This window comes from Felis catus, chromosome C1 (genome assembly GCF_018350175.1).
Source record: "Felis catus isolate Fca126 chromosome C1, F.catus_Fca126_mat1.0, whole genome shotgun sequence".
NCBI lineage: Eukaryota > Metazoa > Chordata > Mammalia > Carnivora > Felidae > Felis > Felis catus.
The window spans coordinates 58411787-58437255 of NC_058375.1; the positions used below are offsets into that span (position 1 = coordinate 58411787).

A 25469-nucleotide genomic window follows, 5' to 3' on the forward strand; every position below is an offset into this window, starting at 1 on the left:
TCATGTTTATGAAAAATATGTCATTTAGTAAGACATAAAGTGACATAAGGTGAGGGTTTTAAGGAAAGACCTCAAAGGACCGAACTCACATATTTTAACACCCCATGGCATTTTAGAGAAGAGGACACAACCAAATAACCTGTCACTTGCACAAGATACACGTCTCCTTCTGGTCATCTCTACCATTTCGGTAATCTCATTTTTTCTTTCCCAATCTCACTTTATATTAGCTGGTATTGCTTTGTAATATGCTTCGCTAATTAACTGGATTGCTGACTTCTAAGAAAATGAGTGAGCATTAAAAGATTCTCATCAAATAATTAAGGACCTATCTTGCTTTTCAAATGAAAATCTAACTAGACACCCCACTGTGCACTATGGCAATGTGCACCATAGAAATAGGATATCGAAATGATTCTCATACAGCCCTGCACTTTAAGGGGGTCTAACTCACAAAAAGACAATTCTAAGACAATGTGGGCAGTGCCATGTAGAGGTATGCAGAGCACTGAGGTGGGACCCCTAATTCAGCTTCAAACAGCAAAATTTTGGTAAAGATTTGTCAGACGTGATCAAATGAGCAGATTCTTAAAGGATGAGTAGCATTAAATACATAGGAAAAATTTGAAGAAAAATCTTTAGGAAATCCTCTCAAATAAGAAAAAAATCCACTGATGATCAATGAAATATTGATTTACACAGTGTTTAAACTTGTGAGACAAAAATTTTTATAAAAGGCAAAGGATCATTGTTACTACTCTGTGTAAGGAACTCGTGTTTATTTGTAGGAACCATTTTTTCCCTTTTGAACTTCATTTGGTTGGACCCTATCGCAAGGACAAAAATATCCTCAGAGTGATAAGCTTACTAACATTTTACATTTCAGATGGAGGCAATTGTTTTTTAGTTTGTTGAATTGGGGGTTTAGTATTCAGATTTCCCACCAGGCAAGGTAAAAATACATGCGACTTGTGACGGTGGTGAACAATTAGAAGACATTACTTGACTCTTTACTGATTCAGCAGAACTAATTGAATGAGTCACCAAAGACTAATTGAGTCACCAAAGTGCAACCATTCTTTCAGGAGATCTTGAGGAGGTGCCACAAGAGGCAAAGGAACTACATAAAAGGTTTACCCTAAAGGAAAGGAGAAAATTGTGAATATAAGAAGAGCAGAAAGTGCCACCTAGTGGTCTTTCTCAGAAATATGTGAAATGTACTTTATAATAAAGTGAAGAGTTGGAATTATTTTGTTGTTTCCCAACACAAATTTTTTGAGTTGCAAGAAATTCAAATAGTACATATAATGACAAGTATTTATAATTTTCAACTATGTTTGTCATGTTCTTGCAAGTGGCAAGAGCAGAGACATACTCAATTACCTCAAGTGGGTACAGTTTATGGAAAAGATAGTGTCCAAAAAAGGAGGTACAGGAAACTGAATTAGTGGTCCAAATGACAGATATCTTACAGAATTGGAACGATGGCTCTTTGTTGAAAAGTTACAGCAGTTCTAATGATCCAAGAGTCACTTTGTCCATCTTGTCATTATATCAGAGGAGTTAGTCATTGTGTCCCACTCTCAACCATCCAGCAAAACACTAGCAGTTAAGATATTTAGCTTGTGGGCGAGAGACCCAAGATTTCTTCCCTGAAGAACTTAGCAATCCTATACAAAAGATCTCCCTATATGAATGCTCACTCCTCCCCAGATAACCCAAAAGCAGTGGTTCTACCTACATGGTTCTCAAACATTTGTGTGCATTGGGATCAGTTGGAGGGCTTATTAAAACTCAGATTTCTTGGTCTCAACTTTGGAGTTTCTGATTCACTAAGTTTGGGATGAAGCTAGAGAATTTTCCTTTTAACAAGTTTCCAGGTAAAGCTGAAGACCATATTTTGAGAACCACTCATGTGGATAGCACTCTCAATCAGTTTTTCAGAGCTTTTTTTCTTAAATATGCATAGACAAAGAAGGATCACTGTATTTTTGGGAGAGAATCTTGAGCAATGAAAAATAAGAAACATGGCAGGAAACAGAAGAGAATTAAAAGGAGCTTTGAACAAGCATCACATTCATTCATTCACCCATTTAACAAATACTTATTGAGTGCCAAATATGCACTAGGAATTGTTCTAGGAGGTTCTGAGGGTATAGCACTGAAAACTACGGTTTTCAGAAGAAAAGTGACTTTTAACTAAGTGTTCTTTTTTTTTTTAATTTTTTTTTCAACATTTATTTATTTTTGGGACAGAGAGACAGAGCATGAACGGGGGAGGGGCAGAGAGAGAGGGAGACACAGAATCGGGAACAGGCTCCAGGCTGTGAGCCATCAGCCCAGAGCCCGACGTGGGGCTAGAACTCACGGACCGCGAGATCGTGACCTGGCTGAAGTCGGACGCTTAACCGACTGCGCCACCCAGGCGCCCCTAACTAAGTGTTCTTTATTCAAACTGTAACTCAAGTGGAGGGCAGCTCAAATGCATTTTTAGGTATGGAAGTGTATCTTACCTGAATGACTTTTATTTCTCAGTAGAATTCTATGAAAATATACCCTAGTAAAATAGAGAAGTAAACCAACATGAGGCAGAGTGGGATCCAGAAGCTCAGTCTGCAAAAATCATTGGGATGATAGTCATGAAATAAATCTGAGAAACAGCCTGGTTGGCAGCAGGAAGACAGAAGACTCCAGGGAGGAGGTCTCTGGAAAAATAGAGATTACACAGAGGATCTGCTCCATTGAAACTTAAAAAAAAAAAAAGAGAGAGAGAGAGAGATTAGTATAAAAAATAAATTTTATGAAGAGAAGAAAAACACTGAGAAACTCCAGGAAATCTGTACAGGAAAGGAAATATAATCACTGTAAAGTTCTTGGCTTCACAAATTCCTAAAATTATAAACAGAGCTTAGCAATTTTAACTAAAACTTTATATAACTGTGTTGGGAGAAAGATGGAGAATGGACAGAGGGTGGGAGAATTTAAATATGCATACATTATAGTAGTGGATAAATAAAATCTAGAATAGCTAAACAACGAACAGCAACCTAAAAATATTTGGAGATTTGACACTAACTGCCAAAATAAATACTGAAAGGACTTCAGAAATGTTTCTCCTGGGGTGTCTGGCTGGCTCCGTCGGTAAAGCATGGGACTCTTAATTTCAGGGTTGTGAGTTCAAGCCCCACATTGGGTGTGGAACCTATTTAAAATAAAATTTAGAAAAATTAAAAAAAAAAAGAAGTGTTTTCCCTTAGAAAGTAAAATGGATAGGTGGAGGGGGTAACATAGAAGACAATTGTTTTTCCTTATAAGTCTTTTGATCTTATTTTATTTCTGAACTGTATTCATGTATTATTACTTTGATAAAAATAAAACAAATATTTTAGAAAATAAAAAGCCACTGTAGGTAAAATTAATAAATTTTACCTTAAGCTTTTCTTCTATTAGGAAAATGAGTCTTTGTTCTTATTTTTATTAATTGAAAGTTAAGGGCTCTTTTGTTCAGAAAGGAGATTCAACATTTATAAATTTAGTATAATTATCTTCCTTTTCATCAGATTGGACTTAGAAAAATAAGCTTAGGAAGAAAATATTGGAGCCTACTAGATTTTTGCTGTAATATGCCTCATCAGAGTCTAGAATTTGATAGTGTAGATGGGCTTGCTTAAGACTTTGTCTAACTTTCCACTCAACACATATTCATTATGCATGTGCTGTGTACCTTGCATTGTAAAACTAATGAAATTTATTGCCATTATGTCTAAAATGTGCCTCTGCTATGTCAGTGTGTTTTCAGTCAGGAAATCAGAAATTGAGAACTGGAATTCTCTCAATGGGGTCATCTCAGGATCTTCGGGCAGGAGAAGGGAGATGGCAGGGAGTTCTGCTTTTACCGGCAAGAGAAGCACAATGGGTTTGGGGATTCAGGTTTCTCAATTGTCTGGATCTGTTCAAATTTTCCACTGCAATTCTGAAAGGCAGGGATTTTGGCTTACATTGCCATCCCATAACCCCAGAGGGTGAATGTGGGACTGAACACCAAAAATCAGCATCTGTCAAGCCACCTGGAGCATGATTCTTTGACTAGATCCTTTAGGAAAGCATTGTAGCAAGGCTGTGTTAAGAAATTTTCAAAATGTTTTGGCAGAATTTGCTTGTCCCTGTAGAGCTGCTCTTTGAAAAAATAATTGGCCGCCAGTGTTCTAATCCCTATAACTGTATTGGCTACTAAGTCCTTCTTTGTCTTTTTAGGTGTGGCCCAGATTAAGCACTTTTTTTTTGAGAGATGATTCTTTATTATTGTTTATTTATTGTCCCCATTTCATCTCTAATATACTTCTATTATTGCAAATAATGACACCGGGAGATACAAATTCAGAAAGTGAGTGAAATGAAGATATCTGTTCTTTATTCCAAACATAGGCGACGGCATAACATCATGGTCGAGCATGTGAACTCTAGACCCAGATGGCCTGGTTTTATTGCCTGGCTCCACCACTTTCTGGCTAAGCGAACCATGGGCAGCCTCAGACCTCTCTGGGCCTGTGTTTCCTCATCTGTAAATGATGAAAATAATAATACATACTTCAAATACTTGTGAGAACTAAATGTGTTAAAAGACATAATCAATATTAGCTGTTATTATTTACATAAGTTTATAGTCAAATAATATAAAATACTAAATATTTTAAAAGTCACTTGATCTGGGGCACCTGGGTGGCTCAGTCGGTTGAGCGTCCGACTTCGGCTCAGGTCATGATTTCACCTCCGTGAGTTTGAGCCCTGCGTCGGGCTCTGGTGCTGACAGTTCAGAGACTGGAGCCTGCTTCAGACTCTGTGTCTCTCTCTCTGCTCCACCCCTGCTGGTGCCCTGTCTCTCTCTGTCTTTCAAAAATGGATAAACATAAAAAAATTTTTTTTTAAGTCACTTAATCTGGGGTGCCTGGGTGGCTCAATCAGTTAACCATTTGACTCTTGATTTTGGCTCAAGTCGTGATCCCAGGGTTGTGGGATGGAGCCTCACATTGGGTTCTGCTCTGAGCATGGAGCCTGCTTAAGATTCTCTCTCTCCCTCTGCCCCTCTCCCTCACTCACTCTTTCTCTCTCTAAAAATAATAATAAAAGATAAGTCATTCAATCAAATTGTGGAACATTTCAGAGGAAAAAATTTTTTGGATAGTTGGCGCATGTAAACCACTGTGGCAAACAGTGATATTTCATTTTCTGAAAATCCTGAAATATCTAGTAAAAAATGTGTAAGGTGTTTTTAAAAAAATGCTTATTTATTTAGTTTGAGAGAGAGAGAGATAGCATACAGGGGAGGGGCAGAGAGAGAGAGAAGAAGAGAGAGAATTCCAAGCAGTTTCCATGCTCAGCAGAGCCCGACTTGGGGCTTGATCTCACGATCATGAGATCATGACCTCAGTGGAAATCAAGAATCAGATGCTCAACTTACTGAGTCACCCAGGTGCACAACCCCCGCTTTTTTTTAAAGGGAGGGAGGGGCACAGGGTGAGGGAGGGAGAGAATCTTAAGCATGCTCCTTGTCCAGTGTGGAGCCTGATGCAAGGTTTGAACTCATGACTGTGAGATCAGGACCTGAGCCAAAATCAAAAGTTGGCTGCTTAACTGATTGAGCCACCCAGGCAACCCTAGAAGTCACTTTTAAGGCTTTTAACATCTGGGTAATAAATATCTTTTTATTGTAAATATCAAGCCATTTATAAAATGCTTAATAAAATACATTTATTATGGCATCAAAGTCAATATATGGTTCTTTTCTCTGCTTACTAAGAGTTACTGAGTTGAGAATTTTAAGTTTTCAGTCAATTCATTCAAATGAAGACTTGATTCTGCTTTCCTGAATTTCACTCGTTGTTTGAGCTGAGGTTTTTTTTTTTTTTTCTTTGTTTGTTGTTAGCTGCTCTGTTGTTTTTTAAGTTTATTTATTTTGAGAGAGAGAGAGAGACAGAGACAGTGAGTGGGGGAGGGGCAGAGAGAGAGTGGGAGAGAAAGAATCCCAAGCAAGCTCTGTGCTGTCAGCGAGGAGCCCAGTATGGGGCTTGAACTCATGAACTGTGAGATCATGACCTGAGGTGAAGCCAAGGGTCAGATGCTTAATCGACTGAACCACCCAGGCGCCCCTGCTCTGTGTTTTAAATTTTGTATCAGCATAGCGTTATTTTATAGGGCTTGGCTCTAACCAACCATTCAGTATCCATCTACCTTGCTAGGTTTTAGAGATACCGAGATAAATAAGATAAAATTCCTTTTATCAAAGTGTTCATAGTACTTCCCTATAAGAAACTTTTTGTATTTGATCATGAACAGTGGTTTAAGCTCTCTATTGGAAGGGTTAAGAACTTTGCCGTTTATTGGTTGCTAATCCTCTGCTTTTTGTTTTGTACAATATGAATAATAATAGAATCTACCTCAGGGCTGCATTAAGGCAGTGTTTCACAAACTTGGGTGATTCTAAAAATCATATGAGGCATTTAACAAAAAATCAGATACCTGAACACCTCGCCTGAACTCTCTGATTCAGAGGTGATCCGAGGAGATACTGGGGCACTTTATTTTTAATAAGTACTGTAGGGGGTTTTCATAATCGAAGTTTTGGAAACACTGTACTAAGGCAGTGGTTCTCAAAGTGATTTCTTGGATACTATTCTAAAGCAACTTAATCAGAAACTGATTTTTTAATTAAAAGAAAAGCAAAGCCTTCCAGGTGGTTTTGATGCTCACTGCAGTTTGAGGACCACTGGTGTATCTTAAATTAGATAACCTAAGTTTAGTTTAAATGAGATAAACTTAATTAGCACCTATCCAAATTTATTCTAATGATTATTAATCACATTGAGAAGGCTTGGATCAGCATATTACCTCTAAAACAATGAGTGAATTGATATTCTAGTTTCCAGGCATCTCTGCAATTTTTTGTCAGCATTATTTTCCAGTGCAAACTTGGAAAAACTGGCTACAATTGCTTTGCAGCTTACATTCTGGATTTCGATAAGACAATTCCTCATAGACAAGGCTTGCTGCAGATAACATAGGCAGATTGATTGGTTCTTTGTTGGTTAACTGAACACATGTTTACTGGGCACTGAAGTGTGTATGAAAACATTTGAGATCATTCCTGTCGTAGTTGATGAGGCAAGAAACATGCATGTGATATTCAACCTTAAGCAAGTTATTTCATTTTTCTCATTTCTCTTACCCCATGACATATTCAAATAGTCATCAAATTCTGTTGATTCAACATCTGTAACATTTCCTTCCTGTTCTCTCCACCTGCACACCACTTTCTAACACCAGACCTTTTCCTTTCACCCTCTTTGGGCCTTCTTGTCCTCCAGGTTTTTCCTTCCTTTCATAACTGGCTTGATGTTTATAATAAAAAGATATCATCCAGATGTCTTCACACTGTGCTCGGACAGATCTTCCTAAAAGGCATATTTTATCCTGTTACTTCCCTTTTTAAAACCCTCAAGGGCTTCTCATTATGACAAAGTATAAGCTTGTTTACTTCTCCTTAAGGGTCTGGACAATCTCAATCATTTTGTCACAGAATCTGTCAAGCTGCAGGTCTGGCCTCACGTGGGAGTGTGGACAAGTTAAATAAGCCATACTCAAAGTCATGTTGATGAACTCACAGGGAGGATGGGAGAGATGGCAAAGAGAATTTAGAAACCAAAGAAAGCTTGAATAGGCATTGCTAGCATAATTATACTGACCTTATGTGATCGATATTTTTAACATAATCCTTACCTATGACTGAAAGATGGAAGCAGGAAGCAGAAATAAATAGCCTCACTCCTTTTTGGGGAGAAGATTGGCAGGAGATAGTAAGAGATACAAACAAAGGAGAATGGGTTTAAGAAAAGATGCCAGGCTCTGGACACCCGATCTTACATGCAAGGAAATCTGAATAAGGTGGAAAATCTGCTTAATGGACAAGCAAATTGAATGGAGCTCATCCATTTGCATGAAGTATAGGGCACAGAATTATTCCAGAAAGATATTGGACGACTGTGTTTCTCCTACTTTGGTCAGGATTAGGACAAGACATCAGACCCTGTAGGATCAAGGTCTCCTTCTGGGACAACATGAGAAAATTGGGGAGTGACTTATAAGACAGGATGTAATTAAATTCTCAAATAGGGAAGATACTATGTCTTACAAAAATCAGTAAGGGCAGATTGTTTAGACTACCTTATAGGGGTGATGGTTTCATTGAGAAAGCTGGACATGAATGTAAGAGTATTGAAAATGGATAGGATTTTAATAATATAATGCAATATAACATAAAATAATATATATTACAGCTAAAACATATTAAATGGTTATTATGTGCAAGGTACTGTTGAAACATGATCTTTCTTAATCTTCCCAGTGGCACCTATTTTACTGGTGAGGAAACTGAGAGCCAAAGTTATTAACTGACTTGTTAAAGATCAGGAACCTCCTTAGTGGAGAGCTAGGATTCACACTAACATTACAGTGATATCAGAAATAGCTTTGGTTATGGGGCGCCTGGGTGGCGCAGTCGGTTAAGCGTCCGACTTCAGCCAGGTCACGATCTCGCGGTCCGTGAGTTCGAGCCCCGCATCGGGCTCTGGGCTGATGGCTCGGAGCCTGGAGCCTGTTTCCGATTCTGTGTCTCCCTCTCTCTCTGCCCCTCCCCCATTCCCTGTTTCCGATTCTGTGTCTCCCTCTCTCTCTGCCCCTCCCCCATTCATGCTCTGTCTCTCTCTGTCCCAAAAATAAATAAACGTTGAAAAAAAAAATTAAAAAAAAAAAAAAAAAAGAAATAGCTTTGGTTAATGTAGCAATCGACCCTTTTCCATGAATCAGACAGAATCCCACTGATGGAGAAGAGGATAAAGAGAACATAAAACACCATGGGGCACCTGGGTGGCTCAATCGGTTAAGCCTCTGACTTCAGCTCAGGTCATGATCTCATGGTTTGTGAATTTGAGCCCCACAACTGGCTCTCGACTCTCAGCACAGAGCCTGCTTCAGATACTGTCTCCCTCTCTGTCCCCTGACCCATTCATGCTCTCTCTCCCAAAAATAAAAACAGATGTCAAATAAAATGTTTTTAAAAAAGAGAACATAACATGCCAGTTCCCAACTTCTTTCTGTTTACAAGAAATGACTGAGTGGCATGCTAGGGTTGAAAAGCAGCCTGGTCAGATGTCCATTCTCTCCACCACTTCTAGAAATTCCTAACTGGAAGACCAAAGTGGTTATTAAAGGACTGCATATGGAAAATAAATGGTATGTGGAAAATGATTTTCTTGAGTTATTTGAAGATCAGGAAGAAAGAAAAATCTGTCATCCCAAATTAAATACCATTTTCTTCTTTTGGACTTTAACTGCTTTCCTGCCACCAATGTTAGTATGATTAACCTACACTTATGAGATAATTAACCTGATTTAAATCCTCAGTATATCATGTAAGTTAATCACAAGAACCATTTTAGTTTAGGGGACAGTGAGAGTTTATTTCTAATTCAAGCACAGACATTTCTGTTCTTTCCAAATTCTAGCAATCTTTTTGGTACTATATGATATTATTGGATTCTTAAAAATTATATTCATCTGTGTGGTAAAAATAAATTTATATTTCTATATTCTATGGCATATGAAATATTCTATGGCATATGAAATATTCTATGGCAGAACAGAATATTTAAACAAAATAGGAAAATGGAGAGAAGTGTTGAAAAGTTCATTGTAGGTTGATTTTTCTCTTCTCATTCCCAGATCTTCCCCTTCTGGGAAGATCATGCTGGGAATGATTTTTAAAAGTTGCAATTAGATACTTGGAAATACACAGCTTATCTAAATGCATTAAATAAAGTTCTTAGAGACTCAGCATTATTGCTAAGACAACCTATAATTTTTGTGCTCCCAAGGGTTTGGTACATAAAAGTAAATTTTCACTGCAGCTCATTTTCCAGAAGAAGAAATCTAGTAAATGGTTTATGCTAAAAATAAAATTTAAGATGAATCAAAATACCGAGAATCACAGAGCAGTGGAAGCTTGCTGAATTAGGAAGAAGTTTATGATTTCCTTGATTAATTAATCTTTCTGCAAAATGGTAACAGGTTCATGAATTTCTGGCAAAATTCAATGCATGATCATTTGGAAAGATTCAGATTAAGCAAAGAAACCAATCATAAAATCTTCCAGTTACAGATGTCACCAACAGTAAGATTTGGGTGCATGTGCGACTGGTGTGGCCATTTTGGTCTTTGCCTTTCCCCTTTCTGCTTGCCTGGGACACAGGCCTGAGGTCATGAGGTTCAGCCAACATGGATGAAAACAAAAGCCAGCAGAGTAGTGATGGTGGAGTGGGCAAGAGAAACAACCCGGGTCTTGGTGATATTGTTAAGTCATTGTCAGTTCTGAAATGCCTATCCCCAGAGTTCTTGTTGGCCAACCATGTAACCACCCCCTGCCTAATTTATTTAAGCAACTATTAGTTGGGATTTTGGCTACTTGCACATGACGTCATTCCTAAATGATACCAAATCTCATGTGCATCTTTTCTTAAAGATTGGCTGTTTCCAAACAATTTATCAAGTAATCCATATTCCCTTTCCCTAATTTAAATAGCTTTTAATCATGTTCTGATTCTTATATGCACACATACCTTTTCCAGATGCATCATTCTTTTCTCTTCATCTATTTGCTTAGTCCTGTGACACTACCACACTGTTTTAATTGCTGACAGTCATGTTTCTTCTCGTCCTTCTACTCTTTGTTTTGGTTGGTATTTTTTTGGATTTTTATTTGTTTTATTGCCAAATTACTGATTTTACTTTATTCAGCCTTTCAAGAGTTTTGACTGTGCCATCTGTTTTATAACCACAATCAGTACAGTTGTTTGCCTTTCATTCTATGTTAGTACTTCCCACTTGTCCTCCCATTTACATGGTTTTTGGAATATTTTTTGGGAGAGGAATCAGCAGTATTCATTTTTATTTTTAAGTTTATTTATTTTGAGAGAGAGCACAATCATGAGAGGGACAGAGAGAGAGGGAGAGAGAGAATCCCAAGCAGGCTCCATCCTGCCAGTGCAGAGCCCCACACGGGGCCCAGTCCCACGAATTGTGAGATCTTGACCTGAACCAAAATCAAGAGTTGGTCACTTAACTGACTGAGCCACCCAGGCACTCCAGCAGTATTAGTTTTTAAAGCAGCTTTTTAATGAAGGTTATATGATATTAGGCCCAAAATTGATTTGGATTCTTTCTCTTGTGCTTTTTGACATGACCCTGGGTTGTGCCTGGTTTCTAAGATACTACTCTTAGCACACATTCTCCCGTTTACCCCATTCCCATGAGAAGGACTTAGTAACTCTACCTATTTTACTCTAAAATCCAGCACTTAATTTTTATGTTTCTAACAATGGCCTGTTCTCCCAAGAACTGAGATTGAAAATTTTGACCCTCTAATTTTCCTTTCCCCATACATTTAATCCTTTAGAAGCCCCCAAATCTATCACCGTAATATTTCTCAGAGACAATTTTTCACTTCTTTTTCCACTGCCATGGCCCAATTTCTGACTGTCTTTACTAGTCTTCTCTATTATATTCTTAGTTTCTTAATCTGCACATCCATTGATTCTATTGGATTAATACCAGTACTGTTGGATTAATTTTTCTAAGAAGAGTTATGCTCAGAAACTTTGTGCTGGATATTTCCCTTCTGCCCTTCCAGATCCATTCCCTTCTCTGCCCTGGGAGGAGGACCTATTTAGACTGCATCAGTGAGATTTCTTGCCTCTGGCTTCCATTTGGGTTTGGCCAGTAGGGGGCACTAGGAGCAGATTGGAAGGAGCAAACAGGAAGTTAGGGTATTTATTCCCCTGGTTTTCTCCTTGCTCAGCTATAGGTTGCTTGCCCACCTCCACAGAAGGCCTTGCTTCATGTCAGGAGGCATTTTCTTATGGTTATAGTTTCTCTCTGCAGGTTCTAGTAATATTTCCTTTCACTTCCGCCTTTGGGACTAGTGCTGCTGACCGTGCTGTTGTGGCAGGATGTTGTTCCCATCCCATGTTGGTATCCCTTACTCAGCCCACACCTTTTGTAAATATTGTCTTCATCCCACTGTACCCATTGATACCACTGGAATGTGCTATTTGCTTTAGACTCTGTCCGATACAAACCCTAAACCGTTACCTACTACAGTAAGTATAGACTCCCCAGCCCCAAGCTGAACATCAACTTTCAGGCTCCTCTTGTTCTTTATTCCTACATTGACCATTTGTTCCAGTACAAGTGGGTTAGTCATAGTTCCTTGAATAGACCTGAAAAAGTACATTGTGCTTTCTTTGCTTGAGATATCCCAAGGCATAATGTCATATGCCAAAGACTTGTGACCTTTTTTCATAATTTATTTCAAATGTCACCTTTTCCATGACACCTTTTCTGAGGTCCCTGCTAAATTGTTGTATATTCCCTTGTCTTCTGATGCTTATATTTTCCCTAGTCTTATAGTTATTAATGTACATGTTGTCCTTCCTATTTTGTATGCTCTGCAGGGGGAGGGGGCTGACTGTTATATCCCTCCAGTTTTGTTTTGGTTTTTTTCCCCTGCATGGTCTGTGTCCACTAAGAAAATAGTGGATCTGGATAAATTGCACTGGCTAAATTTAAAGATTCAGATTATTTTAAGGTAGGGTTAACGGTTCATATCAGATGGAACGTTTTATATTTGTGTATTACAGTAACCAAAGAAAATACAACTTTGGTTGACATGAAGGCAGATAATAAAATTAGGAGTAACCTTTCTGTCATTTATTAAAAAAATATTTATTAACTGTCTATTTTGTATCAGGCATTTTCCTAAGCACTACAAAATGCCTCTATTGTTATCCAACAACACGGTTAATATTTAGAAAAAATTAATAGGATCCTGGAAAAAATAGAATTTATGATCAGTTACTCAATTGACAAATCCATAATTAGAAAAGTTTTTTTGGTGCTTTTTCATAAAAGCCTGACTTAATTCCAACAGTTACCAGGAAGTTAACAAAAATGTAATAATTTTCTTACTATATATAGTGTGACACAATTGCAGTGTAGCTGAGGATTTTCTAATGTTCCCAGAAATATATCACAATTTATAAGAGGACTATCTAGGTTTAGTTTTGTTTCTGAGAATTAGCAGAGACAGAGGAGACAGCTGCTAGATAAAAAAATGCCACAGGGAATATACATGATGGCATTCTAATTTATTATCATTCTTACATTATGAATTATGGATTCTTTTGTTTATCTACTTGATAAACTAAAACTGATTCTTGGGATTGAGGATCTTTTCCCATGAATAAGAGGAGAAAAATGGTAAATTGAGAGAATTTCTAATCTCTAATATTGAGAATTTCTATTCTGTTATACCAACCTCCAAAAGTGTTTTTTTTTGGCGTTTTCATTCCATGACGGTGCTTTTTTTTTTTTTTTTTTTTTTTCTTTTTTAAAGCAACCTGGTATTGTATTCTTAAAGAAAGAAAAGGGTAGACCAAACAATTGTTGCAAGATAAGCATCCTTATTTGGTCACAAAAATTTCAAAATTATGAAATACACATTAATTGAATATTTATAAAAAGCACACAATTATATCTTTCAGGTTCTTATGTACAGAAACTTTAGTGACAAGTGTCATTAAAGGGAACATAGATGACTAGAATATCAGAGATTCAAGAGGTGCATAAATGTGTCATTTGATGCTCACTGTCACTCATTTTGAGTTCTCAGACTTCTCAGTTCTTGGGTCTTAAAGTGCTGTTTCAAGCTTGATCCAAGTCCTCCCAAAGGTCGTGTGTATTTCAGCACCACGTTTTAATTGATTGATGTAAAAATTAATGATCTACTTCAGAGAAAGTTAATTTTATAATCTTTTGTGACTATTATCTCTAATAAGTTAGTTTTATGGAATGATAAACTTTATTATTTTTTTCTGATGATACATAATGGAAATAACAAAAATCAAAGGGGATACAAAGCAGTGAATATTCCCTAAGATTCTTAATATTTCCACCAGGACTTTGCAAATTTGGAACACAACAGACATTACTCTGTGCTTGAAGGAACCTGGGTCCCAAAGATGAGGTTGCATTTTCCACTCCCAAAAACCAAACCAACAACAACAAACCAGAAAACCAGTTGGAGCAACTTCTTTACACATTTTTCCTTTGGAAATAATGATATAAGTTTAGTATTTGCTTTCTTTTATTCCTTTTATCTCCCAGAAGGATATTGCTCGGATGTCTGTGTTGCTGTGATTCACTTGAGTCTTTGGGAGTGAGGTAAATGGTTAACTCTGGTGGACAAAGAAGTTTACTCTAGCTTCAAACATTGGGTGCCACAAACATTTGGCTTGAAACCTTGCAACTTCCTTTTTCTTTTAGTTAAGTAATGGTACCGATGTCTTCCTGCTTCTGCTGGAATCCTTTCATAAAAGTTCTTCTGTGTTTGTGTTACAAGTTTTATGTTTGCTTAACTTGAGAGGTAATTCCCAAATAAGGTCTAATATATGATTTTTTGATAAATGAAATAAAGCCGTAGAACTTTTCACTTTAGTTGAATCCAAAAGGCTCAGCTACATTTTCTTTCTTTTTTTTAAAAAAATAAAAATTAATAAATTATTATATAAATATATATTATATAAATATATAAATATTATATAAATATATATTATAAATAAATAAAATTATTATTATATAATAAATAAAAAATTAAAAAATAAATATTATTTTGAGTGAGAGAGCGTGAGTGGGAGAGAGTGGCAACAAGAGAGGGAGACACAGAATCCAAAGCAGGCTCTGGGCTTGGAGCTGTCAGCACAGAGCCTGAAGTGGGGCTTGAACTCACAAACTGAGAGACCATGACCTGAGCCAAAGTCAGGCACTCAACCAACTCAGCCACCCAGGTGCCCCTCAGCTACGTTTTCAGTGCTTACTTCTTCAACAAAATTTGACAATGTGATTTTTCACATTGTTTGAATATCAAATTCCTATTAGTGAGATGTGACTTGGTTATAAAAGAAGAGGGAGGTGTAACTTTTATTATACAGTGGTAATTTTTTCTTTAGGACACAGTAAGTTTTTTTCTAAGTGTTTGTAAACTTATTTTGTTTAAGTTTTTATTTTAATTTCAGGTAGTTTGTGTACAGTGTTTTGTTAGTTTCAACTTACAGCATAGTGATTCAACACTTCCGTACAACACCCAGTGCTTGTCACAGCAAGCGCATTCCTTAATTCCCATCACTTATTCACTCATCCCCCAACCCTACAACATGATAAATTAAAGTTGATTTTGTTCCTCACATCTTCTTATTTAACTTTTTTTTTTACTTCAAAAAACAAAATATCTACACTAAATTTCTGATATAGCTCTTGCATAGAGTATTGAAATGCTATTATATATTAAGAATCTGAAGTCCTTAGTAATAAATTAAAGTTATTTGATTTCTTGGGGGTACTTTCAAGTTGAATATCTCATTGCCACTGCTGGTTGTTAGAAGGTTCTAGAAGCCTATCCACGTCATGGTATATTTTGGTAATGAACCCAAATACCATGTGAGGAAATTGACAAGATTGGAGGAGAGGACAAAAAACAAAGAACAGTAGTTTTTGACCTTTGTGCAAGCATTATGTCTTCATTTTTAAAAAGTTTATTTATTTATTTTGAGAGAGAGAGAGACAGTGAGTGGGAGAGGGGCAGAAAGAGAGGGAGAGAGAGAGAGAATCCCAAGCAGACTCCACGCTATCAGCACAAAGCCCAACTCAGGGCTTGACCTCATGAATTGTGAGGTCATAGCCTGAGCCAAAACCAAGAGTTGGATGCTCAACCAACTGGGCCACCCAGTTACCCCAAGAATTATGTTTTTAATATAACACTGAACCCCATCACTGACTAAATTCTAGTAGTTTTCCAAAAGGGTGTTATCTGACTATCAGATTTCTATCTTTAATTTGTATCTTCAATTCCAACTTTATGTCATGGATTTCCTAGTTCTTCATATCTCATTCCTCACAAAGCTAGCCACCTTTTCAGATGTATTTAAACTCTTATGGAAGCTGAAATAATGAACCATGATACTGGAATCTCTATTGCTTCTAAAGAAGAAGACAGAGTGAATTTAATTCCAAGAGCAAAATGTTGCCTTTACTAGTCCCTAGAGGTCCCAGATTTAAAAGGAAAGTTCTTACAAATTCCAATTCATTTAAACTGCCTCATAGATTTTTCTCAGTGGTTTGTTTTAATGTCCTGAAAACATGTTTAGAAATCAAAAGAAAATAAAGTCACAGGGAGGAGGAAAAGAGGAAGACTTTTAGAGCCTCTCCAAGGAGCAATGGAGAAATATTTAACTGCTGAATCAATTTTAAAGCATTTTGAAATCTTCATAATATCTTGATGATAAGTGTTGAATCACTCACAGTGACTTCCGTTTGCAATATATCTTAGGAGATAAAGTGAGAAGACTGTAAAATGCGTTTTAAAGCCTGTTATGGAAGATACAAGTGGTGTCCATTTAGTGACATACAAAGTGTAAAAGCAAGCTTGAGATAATACTGTGAGTGCAGTTAAAATACTAATTTTGTGCCAGGCAGTGTGATATGTGCTTCAGAGGACACTAGCTAATGACATGTTTTCTTGTCCCCAAAGACCCCACAATTAAGTGGTGATAATAGAAGTGGAGGCTAGACAGTGGCCATGGTGGAAGTGAGCAGACATCTATTTGTCAAATGACAAGGTAAGGTAAGTAATCAATAATTAAAATAAATCCTGGGGTGCCTGGGTGGCTCAGTTGGTTGAGCATCCAACTTCGGCTCCGGTTGTGGTCTCATGATCTCACGATTCGTGGGTTCAAGCCCTGCATCGGGCTCTGTGCTGACAGCTCAGAGCCTGGGGCCTGCTTTGGATTCTGTGTCTCCCTCTCTATCTGCCCCTCCCCTGCTCGCACCCTGTCTCTCTCTGTCTCTCTCTCAAAAAATAAATAAACATTAAAAAATTTTAAAACAATAATTAATATAAATCCTGTATGAGATAGTAATCCTGTATGAGATAGTAATGTTCGTTTGTTTTATTAATTCATTTACATTTACCGAGTACTTATTATATGTACTATTAGATAGAGGGGGTACTTACTTTATCAACCTTCCTCTTAAAGATTCTAGTGGAGAAGAGAAAACAAGAATACATCCTGGTCTTAGAGTGTGATGATCTGTAGATGATGTACTGTAGGGGCACAGGTTTGTACATGTGTGAAGGGAAGGGTTAGGAGTGACAGGATATAAGGATGGAATCCTTGGCAGGAGTCGGAACATGGACTGCCTTGTGGACAAAGGACACCGGACTGTAGGTCGTATGGTGGGATGATACTGTAAAGCATGACTGCATATGTCCCCCTTTCCACCCAAATCACTCCTTTTAAGTGCAGGATTCTTCCCCATGTACTACTAGATTTGAGGCCTTTGAGAACCCCATTGCCCCTTGAAAACAGAACACAGGTACACATGAATAAATGCATATGAATATTATTGCTTTTAAGTGAAAAAAAAAGCAACTCTCATGGATATATAAATTATATTTTGGGAGACTATAAGCTAGGTTAATGTGACAAATAGGTGTTTAAAATCTCTCCCTTGCACACGAGCATGTCACTGGGGGCCATGCCCAAAGAGTGAGCACAGCCATGGTGCTGCCCTGTTGGAAGAGTCATGAGGGCTAAAAGCATTCTGACAACTAATGATGTTCCTTTGGATTTCTTGGAAGCTGCTAAAAGTGCAAGATAATAAAGAAAATCTAATGTAAATTAGATGAAAATCCTGGTGTTGCAGGATCTTCACGTTTTGGGATTTTTTTTTTGAGAACGACTTAAAATCATCTTTTCATTCCTTTAAGCGACATTGAAACTCTACCTAAGCAGTAAGAAGACCAATGCCCTGAGATACCTTCAGGTGAAATGTGCTCATCTGGAAACCAAGATCTATGAAGAAATTATACTTAGAAATAAAGTATGCAGCATTAAACCCAATCTTTCCTTGGCAAGGGAAAAAAATTTCTGTGGTAATGTTGAACTTCTAGAAGCAGAGGTAGACTGGAACAGTGAAAATGATGTAGAGAATAAATTGGCTGGAGTCCTTGCTACGGTCTGAATGTTTATGGCCTCTCAATATTTATATGTTGAAATCTTAAACCCTGAATTAATGGCATTAGAAGCTGGGGCCTTTGGGAGATGATGAGGTCATGAAGGGGGGCACTCAAATAGGATTAGTACTCTTATGAAAGAAACTCCAGAGATCTAGTGCAGTCATTCACCATGTGAGAACATAGTGAGCAGTTGGCAGTCTACAACCCAGAAGAGGGCTCTCACCAGAACCCAAGTGTGGTGGCATCCTGATCTTGGACTTTGAGGCTTCCAGAACCATAAGAAATAAATGTTTGTTGCATATAGTTCACCCAGTCTCTGATATTTTGTTATAGTGGCTCAAACAATCTAAAACAGTCCTGAAAAATAAACAAGTCAAACCAGAAGTAAAAGCAGCAACAGTAGGAAACCCAGATCCCAGTTGAATTTCCAAGTTCTGGTTTCCCTGCTCTAGATATATTCTCCAACCTCTAGGTAGGTAAGTGAATTAGCACAGAAATACGATGAACAAATCCTGAACAACCTGCAGGGTAGAATTTTCAGATCTGGTTGAGCTGTGTCTTGTTTTAGATTTCCATGTTGAACCCAGTGACTACTTTACCAAGAAAGTTCTGACAACACTTACAAGATAAAATCAGACCCAGATAAGGCAGAACATTTTTGTTTTAAAGGCCCTGAAATAGTTGACAGCTGGGTGTAATACTGATTATAAAATTGCTAAAAAGGAAAATTGTTACAGTTAAAACAATCAGAAAAACAGAAACATGGTGTCTAGGCATTGTTAGAACAATTACTGAACAACTCTGGAGTGATTCATTTTTTTAAAAATTAACTTCTTCAGCCTACAGATAGCATCTGGAGATGAAGAGTCATTGGACGAAGGTTCAGAATTCACATTAACATTGGATTTTGAAACTAGACACTTCTGGAAAACATGGTTCCACATACTGTGTATTACTTTTCTGGGGAAGCCATAGACATACTGATAAGTTTGAGGAAGGTGAGAAAGGAGAAGAATAGGTTATAGAAAGAGGAAGGAGGAGAAGTTGGATAATGCTAAAGTTGACCCTAATTGTAATTTTTTGACTGTGTACCTTTCATACATTTCTAGAAAAAAAGCTACCCAAGCCACTGAATGCATGCAGCAGGAAGAAGCAAGTACACTACTGTGAAGCTTGAACAGGTAATGGATATGTCAGGGCACCAGGCTCAGTAGGCGGGGATTTAGTCATTGCTACAATAATTCTTATTGACAGTGTTTACAAATAACTTCTTTACGAGTGAATGGTTTTCATTTTAACTTCCTTCCTCCTTTTAAAAGTTTGCTTGTTGGGGCGCCTGGGTGGCGCAGTTGGTTAACGTCCGACTTCAGCCAGGTCACGATCTCGCGGTCCGTGAGTTCGAGCCCAGCATCAGGCTCTGGGCTGATGGCTCAGAGCCTGGAGCCTGTTTCCGAATCTGTGTCTCCCTCTCTCTCTGCCCCTCCCCCGTTCATGCTCTGTCTCTCTCTGTCCCCAAAAAAATAAATAAACGTTGAAAAGAAAAATTAAAATAAATAAATAAATAAATAAAAGTTTGCTTGTCACTCAAATGTTATCAGAAATAGAAATAAAGCTCTTACAGCACTTTCTAGGGGCTTGGGTACCAACATAGGTGATCTTTTCAGGCCCTGCTCTGAGGGAGGACCTAATAGAAGCCACATTGAGGTTGGGCATGGCAGGGGAGACCGTAGTGTTGGAATGGTCACTAGACAAATAGGGATGATAATATGCTAGTGTGGTTCAGAGGTTCTTACAACCTTTTGTAACACTCCAGCAAAAGAATTTATTCTTTGTTTCTTTAGAAAAATTCCACATTTTCTTTCCAGCAACTAAAACCTGCTTCATGTAAAAACCACTTCATATGTGTATTTATGCTAACCAGCCAGACAAGCCAAGTTGAGTAAATTCATGTTCTTCTTACATTTTCACACTGCACAGTTTGAATTTTTCAGAGAATGGGGTGAGTGGGGGAAAGAGGGTACACTGGCTTTTGTGTGCTTCTTTGTGGGTTCATCCTCATATATATTAAAATCTTGTTTGTAGGCACTTTCACTTAGGCTATTGCTTATCTTCAAGATTTATGAAGCTATGTTTGTGACCAAAGGTCTGGTAACTTGGTCCAGAAGGAAATGGTGTCTATTAATCATTGTGAGGGGCCTGTGCAGAAAATCTTCATCTTCTTGCCAATAGCTATTGAAGGAGAAGAATTGTTTTCATAATATACAGGCTGGATTTTGCAGTTAAAAATTAAATGGGCTGCAACCAAGAGTCAGGTTTTATTAGTTTTTTTTTTTTATTTCTCAACTAGTGTTGAGAAGCTTAGAATAGAAAGTATAAATTTCTCATTTTGAACCATAAATTTAAATTCTTGTTTTATCAGTAATACTTTCATTTCTCAACTGCTCTATTTTACTTTGCTTTGAAAGCCCTGGATTTGGTACAATCTGTTTCTCGATTGACGTGCCGAATGTTCAAATGTATGGCAGCAGTCTGTTGGCAGGGCACTAGTAGAACATCAGCATCATCACCGGGCATGTAGAGAATGCCTTGCCTTACACACATTTGTAACGTACTGTAGGGTTTTCAATGTGTATGAAATATTTAAAATATTTTATTAAAGTTGTAAAACATAAATCCCGCACAAACGAAAATAAACCCAGTCAAAACAGGAATGGTGAACCTTCTGTGGGCTAGAAAAAGGAGACGAGTTGAGGAGATAATGGTAATGCTGAACGGGTGTGAAGGTCTCTGAGGAGGAAGGAGGATGGACTCCCCAGGAAGTATGAGTGTCTGTTTTCTCTCTCACTTCCTGCCTGGAGTCACACAAGAAGGCCACTTCTCAGTATCATGGAGTCCCCATGTCACCATGTCAGGAATGCCATAAAATAGAGTTAGGGGCAGAGGGTTTAACGGAACTCTAGTGGTACTGGGGTGGCATAGTGTGCTAATTTTTCTCCATATTCTTAAGGAGGACAGCTGTTAGCTGTGAGAGGGAGGGAGGGAGAGAGAGAGAGAGAGAGAGAGAGAGAGAGAGAGAGAGACTTGATAGATCTGAGAAAGTCTCAAATCCTTGATGAGGGACACTACAGAGGAAAGAAGTATGGACCATAAAATCAAAGACCAGGTGGGAAGTTGGCTGCCTCAGCAAATGCCAGTGTGGACTGAAGACACATCTGAGCATTGACTGGGACTGGAATCTCACTAGATGGCAGCAGAGTGTAGGACCCAGGATCTATAGGGGAGAATCAGCTACCTTCCCTTCACCTCTGAGCTCCTACTTCCCACCCTTGCTTCTTTTTATTTTTCCTTCAGTTTCTTTTCTTTCTTTTTTATTTATTTATTTATTTTTATTGGAAAACAGACACAGGGCATATAACAGGATAAAAATATGGAAGGCCTCATGCATTTGTGTGTCATCTTTGGGCAGGGGCCAGGCGAGTCTTCTCTGTATGGTTCCAGTTTTAGTATATGTGCTGCCAAGTAAGCATTCCTAGTCCTGCTTCTTATGATGACCCTTCTTTGGGAACTTATATGCTATTTCTCTGAGAAAAGCAGAGATGACAAATTCTAAATTGGTTGAATTTAACCTGGAATGGCTGAATTTACTCTTTTTTTTAAAACTATATTTTAAAAACAGTTTATTTATTTTAAGAGAGAGCGAATGGGGTGGGGGTGAGGGCTTAAAGAGAGGGAGAGGAGAGAATCCCAACCAGACTCTGCATTGTCAGCACAGAGCCTGATGCAGGGCTTGAACTCATGAACTGTGAGATCATGACATGAGCCGAAACCAAGAGCTGGCCACTTAACCGACTGAGCCACCCAGGTGTCCCTGAATTTACTCTTAAAGTAGTAAAATTTTGTTTCCTGTTTTCAAATACAGCTCTCAGCACCACCAACTCCCAGAATACTGCGAGGTCTAATCTCTTAATAAATTCCTTTTTCTGTATCAGTCACGGCAGTTCTTTTTCTCTGATTGAACCCTATTATAGAAGTTGACGTTGGATGTGGTTCCAGAAGAAGAGAACCTTAAGGATTGGTATCATGAATTGGCTCTGGATGTTTTTTGGAATTGGTTCTTGGGTGTGATTAGATTTAAAGGCAGTAATAACCTTGTTTCCATTGGTAAAAAAGAGCACCTGTTTTTCATGACATGCAGTGGCGAAATAGTACTTAAACTGTCAGCAATAGACACTTATAATCCAATCCCTATGTAAGGCAGAGGTTCCTTTCAGGGCAGTTATAGAATTTTGGGTCCTGAACAAGGCTTTGAGTGGGGAACTTAAAACTCTGAGTTTACAATTTTCTTTCCCCTAGTTGTCCAGGTCACTCAGAAGCAACCAAAACACTCTATTAAACTCCTGATTTGTTCAGGACTGAGAGGAATCCTAGAATGCCCAAACTAGGAAAGTCCCAGGCAAACCAGGAAGAGTTTATATTCACTAAAGTGTTCTATGACAGCGTTTACTTGATTGCAGAAATTAGAGCCTGCAAGGACTTGGAAGATGCAGAAATAATCATTTCAACCACGGCTCGATTCAATTCACTGTTTGGTCTGTTTGGAAGACAGGCTGATCTTGGAGAATGAAAGTGGATTACTGTAAACTTAATCTGGTAGTAAATCCAGCAGCTCTCCCTTTCCAGATGAAATTTTGTCACTGGAGAAAATCAATACACCTTCTGGCATTTGGTAATTATTGACCTATTGAATGCTTTTTTTTCTCTATACTAATTAATAAAATTGTTAACAAAACCAATTTGCTTTGACTCAGCCCCTTTATTATCCTACCTCAACTATCTGTATCAACTCTCTAGCATTTTACCATTATTAGGGTGTATTACCAAGGTTCTTCACATAAAAAACCAATTGGATACATAGAATATAGGAAGAGATTTATTATGAGGAATTAGCTCACACAATTTTGGAGGTTGAGAAGTCCCAAGATCTGCTACTTGCCAGCTGGAGACCCAGGAAAGCTGGTGGTGTGATTCTAGTCTACATCTGAAGACCTGAGAACCCGGGAGCCCACTGTGTAAATTTCATTCCAAGGGCAGAAGACTGATGTCTCAACTCAGCAGGCTGCCAGGTAGGAAACACAAAAGAACAAATTTCTCATTCCTTTGCCTTTTTGTTCTATTTTGTTCTTTTTGAAGGCTGTCAATAGATCAGATGAAGCCCACACACATTGGGGAAGGTAATCTACTTTATCAAGTCCACTGATTCAAATGCTAAGCTATCCAGAATCACCCTCACAGACACACCCCATAATAAGGTTTAATCTGGGCATTCCTTGGCCCATTCAAGTTGACACATAAATGTAATTATCATACAGGGATTAGCAAATTGTTTCTCTAAAGGCCCAGATAGTAAATATTTTGGGCTTTGTGGGCCACATAGAGTCTATCCTCCTTCTCCTTTTTCTATTCAATGTGAAAACCATTCTTTGTTCCCAGACTGAACAAGATTGGACTGTAAAACCCAGATTTGGCCCATAAATTATCATTTGTCAACACTTCTAGCTCATAGGTAAGTGACCTAGTTAATACAACCACCAATTTCCACAGATAACTGGAATCTCAGAAAAGTTTAATAACTTGCCTACGTCACACAGAGAATAAATGTATTATCTTGGATTTTAAAAAGTTCTTATAAGATTCAAAAACTATTAATCTTTTCATTGCACTGATTCTTCTCAGATTTGATCTTTTTTACTGTTTTATTGTCACAATTGAGGAGTGATCCTACGTAATAATATAACTTGTTGACAAATTACTGTTTGAAAGACTAACCATTGATTCCACTAAAACGGAAATCAATGCATTTGACCAACATTTTCATTATTATGCTAATTAGTTTAACAAATATTTATTGAAGATCTACCATGTGCAAAGCACTCTGCTAGGATCTGGAGACATAGTGACAAAAATTCTTCCCCCTTTCTTTTTTGTTCAAAGATTTTTCCCTTGATCAAATTCTTGTCAGGTTCTTTTGAGATTTTTTTCAACTAAGGTTTGACTTTTTGATTTTTGTGTTAATCTCTGCATTGTCCAGTTTTAGCAAGAACACTGCTGTATCAGTTTAACCAGAATCCCCCATTCTCATTGGGGGTATTCTGGGGGTATACTTGACTGGGTCCTTCATCTTGCATCATCCCTCAGGTGATGTCTGATTACCATGATCTACATTCAGCAAGAATCCCAGTAGGACAGTTTAGCCAGAATCACCCTTATGCCTGCTATTTCCTCTTAGTAATTTTCCATTTTATTGACTCCCCTCCATCTCTCACTCCACTCCTTTGCTATAAAGTTCCATTTTCCTTGTTATATTTAGAGTTGAGTCCAATCACTCTGTCCTACTGTAAAACTCTATTGCTGTGCTCTCCAGCACTATCATGATAGTTCTCTTGAATAAATCTGCCTTACTATTCTTTAACAAGTATCATGAATAAGTTTTGTTTTAAAAATGTCTGGGTATCAGGCAAATTTTCTCTGTTCTTATAGAGATTACTATCCAGCAAACAAACTTTAAACAAATAGTTGAACAATAAAAGGAATGGAATCATGATATTACTCCAAAGAAGTCAAGTTGCTGTAGTGTTACTAGTAAATGACTTTTTTCCCAATAAGTCAACACTTAGTCAGGGGTGTGGTACATGGAAATGAGAAGGGAGCTTGGTTAAGGGAGAGAAAGTTTAGCCATGTGATTTGTTGAACATTACCTTACTACTACTTATTCTGTCCAGAAGTTCTCAGCTGTTTTTTAATTATTTTTTTAAAATTATTTTTTATTTTTTATTATTTTAAAGAGAGAGAGAGTGTGAGGGTGGGAGAGTGCACAGAGGGAGAGAGAGAGAGAGAGAGAGACAGAGAGAGAGAGAGAGAGAGAGAATCTAAGCAGGCTCCATGCTCAGTGTGGAGTCTAATGTGGGGCTTGATCCCACCACCCTGGGATCATGACCTGATCTGAAGTCAAGAGTAGGATGCTCAACTGAATGAGCTACCCAGGTGCCCCTCAGCAGTTTTAATTAAAGAGTCATACCTCCCATAATAAATGGTAATGTTGGAAAGGGTGATTTTAATGTGATAATTGTACCCTTTAGTTCAGTGACTTTCTAATTTGGTGTGAGAGTTTACCAAAGTGCAGTGCTTATTAAACCTGCCAGTTTCAAGGCCTTCTTTCAGAACCTGATAAGACCTAGGAGAATGCATTTCTATCAAGCATCCCAGATGATTCTGAGGTAGGCAGTCCATGACT

General features: G+C 37.9%; 1 long non-coding RNA gene and 1 other non-coding gene across 3 annotated transcripts; one reads left to right on the plus strand and one right to left on the minus strand.

Annotated features, from left to right (window-relative positions):
- The first annotated feature begins 2402 nt into the window (after positions 1-2402).
- LOC109503101 lies at positions 2403-22971 on the plus strand. Of its 2 annotated transcripts, none has more exons than XR_002162000.3 (4): positions 2403-2494; positions 16691-16783; positions 19288-19359; positions 22693-22971. It is a non-coding gene; the product is annotated as an uncharacterized LOC109503101 (long non-coding RNA). The 2 variants fall into 2 exon arrangements; XR_002162001.3 differs by having other exon boundaries at positions 16691-16778.
- Positions 21600-21705, minus strand: LOC111562053. Its single transcript, XR_002745113.1, has one exon. It is a non-coding gene; the product is annotated as a U6 spliceosomal RNA (small nuclear RNA).
- Positions 22972-25469: the final 2498 nt, after the last annotated feature.